Source organism: Pteropus alecto, unplaced genomic scaffold (assembly GCF_000325575.1).
Source record: "Pteropus alecto unplaced genomic scaffold, ASM32557v1 scaffold23, whole genome shotgun sequence".
In the NCBI taxonomy this organism is placed as follows: Eukaryota; Metazoa; Chordata; class Mammalia; order Chiroptera; family Pteropodidae; genus Pteropus; species Pteropus alecto.
The window spans coordinates 3,073,926-3,077,732 of record NW_006435837.1 but is presented as its reverse complement, the minus strand read 5'-3'; positions in this window follow the sequence as shown (position 1 = coordinate 3,077,732).

Genomic DNA, 3,807 nt, shown 5'->3' with positions numbered 1-3,807 from the left:
ACTACTACCCTCCATGGTTCACAATAGATTAGAAGCAGCAAATTGGAAGTGTTGTTCTAGGAAAGTAGATTTATAGTGTGGGGGTGGGGAGGTCATGGCTGATAGCTTCTAGGAAGAGGGAGAAAGACAAGTTATAAAACAGTTATAAGGACTAAAAAAGCACAGCAATCTGGGACCATTTAGTATTGGGGAAAATAGATTCCGAGGGCATCAATTTTATATATAAGAGAACAATTTTTAGAATTCATAATTATTTTCAAATTCCAAATTAATAAAGAAAGGTCGGGTTATGTTTAGAAGTTAAAAATGCAAGACAGTAGGTAATAAGATTTCAAAATATTTCAATTTGAATTTGAATTTCAATTTTAGATAGGTTTATTGAGGCATAATTTACATATAGTTAAATTCATCCTTTTTAGGTGTATAGTTTTATAAATTTTGAGAAGCACATATAGTTGTGTAACTACAGTATGTAGCTCTTCAAGTCTGGCTTCTTCTGCTTGGCATAATGTTTGAAATTCATCTATGTGAACTGATTAAATTTTTTAAAAAATGTTTTGTGCTTAAAACTGGAAGAACCTGCTCATCACCTAAGGTTTTTCTCATAACTGAGATTTGTTCTACAGATGATATAAAAATAGTGAGTTTTCTTAAAATAAATCTACACCATGGGAAAACAAGAAGCAGTATTCACCTTTGGCGGGGAGAGTAAATTGGTACTTTCTTATTCTTTCCTAAGTTTTTCCTTCTTTCCTCTTCTCGTCGTCAAATGAACATACCAGAAAACCTGTGGTTAATGCTCAGCATATTGTCTGGCATGAAATAGGTGTTCAACAAATAGTTATTTCTTTCCCCTTAACTTTTCTATTCATCTCTGCTTATATGCCACTTTCTTCTTTCCCCCCTCACCCTTTAATACTCTCCCTTCGAGTTGCTTTATAGGTCAGTCAAGGTGAGTAATTTTGATAAGAGTTGCTCATTATTGCCCCAACTTCCTTGACTTCTAAGAGGTGCCCTACAAATGTCAGTCTTTTCCCAAGCCTCTAGGTCTTAGTCACCTGTCGAAAAGTTATCCGAAAAAAAAGAAAAATAGGGCTCACAGTTTTGGCCTTTCATACTGTATTTATTTACATGTATGTGTCAGGCCCATTTTAGGATGCCAACTGAACTCACCCTTCTTTGAAATTGCCCTGTGGGAGGGAAGGGCCCAGGCAGCCATGTTTGTACTGTGTAACCTTTAGCCTCAGCTGATTAGGCTCGGAGTGGACACCTGATCTGCAGCAACCAATCATGAGCTGTACTGGCTTAATCAGATTCTCTCTCTTGAGAACTGAGACAGAAGAACCCAGAGACTCCACGGTGGACTCTTGAATTAAAAAGTTATGCCGAGCTGGCTTTCAAAAGTGGTGGGTAAGAGAAACCGGAGTATGAACCAGACTTGCTGAGAGACCTTTGGGGTCCATCAGGAGCCACAGAATTAGTCTCTGTCCTTACATGCCAGTTGCTGCCTTTTCAAGGCCTTGGAAGACTATGTTTTTTCCTTGGATGTCTGCCTGTGGGCTTGCCTGTTGTATCCTTATAGACACCACTTCCTGTTACTCATGTGAATGCGAATGGCTTCCAGTTCACTGCAACCAAACAATGTCTACTAGGAAATGGCCTTGCAGTTAGGATTTTTCTGGTCTTCTGATACAAATGTGCTTATATATAATAGATCTTCATAGAATATTTCAAAATTGTAATGTAATGAGTATATTAGTTTCTTATTGCTGTTGTAAAAAATCATCACAAATGTAGTGGCTTAAAACAACATAAAAGTTTTCACAATTCTGGATGTCAGAAATCCAGAATCAGTTTCACTGGGCTAAGGTTAAGGTGTTGGCAGGATTGCATTCTTTCTGAAGGCTTCAGGAAAGAATCAATTTCCTTGCCCTTTTCAACTTCTGCAGGTCACCTGCATTCCCTGGCTATGGCTTCTTCCTCACACCACTCTGACCTCTTGCTTCTGATATTGTATCTCCTATTATCTCTGTTAACCTTCTTGCCTTCCTTTTATAGGGACCCTTGTAATTATATTTAGGACTTACTCAGATAATTCAGCATAATCTTATCATATCAAAATCCTTAGCTTAATCACATCTGTAAAGTTCCTTTTGCCATATAAGGTTCCAGGGATTAGGATCTCAACATATTGAGGGCCATTATTCAGCCTACCACAGTGAAGATTTTTTTAGTATCACAAGGTCAGAGTTTGTCAGAAGAAAGGATGTGTTACTGAAGTATGTGAAGCTGAATGAAAAGTCGAGGAAGAATTAAGGGACAAGCAGATACGAAGTCTTATAGATTCTGAGTCTCAAAGGCCAAGAAGGTGAAAATGGAAGTATACTGATACATGAAGTAGTGTATTACTTGAATGTAGACTGTGATAAGTTAAAGATATATACTATAATACCTAAAGCAAACACTAAAATAACAAAGCAAAGAATTTTAACTAATGAGCAAACAAAAAAATTTAGAATGGAATCATAAGAAAACTCAATCCAAAAGAAGGCAGAAAAAGAAGGAAAAAGAAACAAAGAACAGATGGGACAAATAGAAAACAAATACCAAGGTGGTAGATTTAAAACTAACTGCATCAATAATAAGATTAAATGGTCTCGTTGCTCCCAATTGAAAGGCAGAAATGATAAGATTAGGTAAAAAAGCAAGACCCAACTATATCAGAAATATGAAGAAGGTATGTTAGTTATATTTATTTGATTTTTTTGATTATTCATCTGGTTATTTTCTTTCAAATATGGTTAAACATATTAGATATAACTTGAAGTGAACATCTTATGTGCATTTCATATTGAAATTTTACTCATCAGGTGAAATTTAGATGCATATTTATTATTACAAGACTGTAAGATCTGTTAATTTTAAGGAAAATAATTATTAAGAACTCTAAAATAGCTAAATAAATAAATGTTCAGATAATAGGAATATCAAGAGAGTATGTTAGCTTAATAAGTTTAGGGACCTTATTATATCTGTTTTGAGTCAATGAATGTTTATGAAAATGTAAATAATAATATAAGGTGAAACTCCAAAATCACATAAAACATCACTTGTGAGATGTCATTCTTAATCCCTACATATTGAAGAATATAAAGAGCATGAAGATAAGAGAAACTTATGTTACAAAAAAATGAGTTACCTGAAAATATCTCGCTCTTTCATCAGCCTCAGCTGAAAGCGAGCGTTTATTAAATACTCCAAATTATTGTTCCTATGCTATAATGGCAATTAAAAAAATTTGACTACTAAAATTTGTTTATAATAAAATAACTGTAATTAATTTTTAAAATCCTGATTTATGCCTGTATTTCAGAAATTCATTCTGTGATGGTAGAATTCAATTTCAGCTAAATATCAATTTTAACATTCAGCCATTTGACATTCAGCCAAAATATCCATTCAATGTGACTCTAGTGCATGTGTATATGTCCATATCATGTTTTTTAAACTAAAAATTATATGAATATGAAAAGCCCTGAGTCTCTAATATTTTTCCCCCAGCTTTATTGAAATATAATAGACAATTAGTTGCTCATATTTACATTGTGCAATTCAATGAGTTTTTTTCCCCAATTGTAGTTGGCATACAATATTAGTTCCAGTTGTACAGCATAGTGATTAGAGATCTATATAACTCACGAACTGGTCACCCCACTAAATCAAGTACCCCTCTTCCCCCTTACATATTTTTTACAACATTGTTGACTATTTTCCTTATGCTACACTTTATATCTCCATGACTATTTT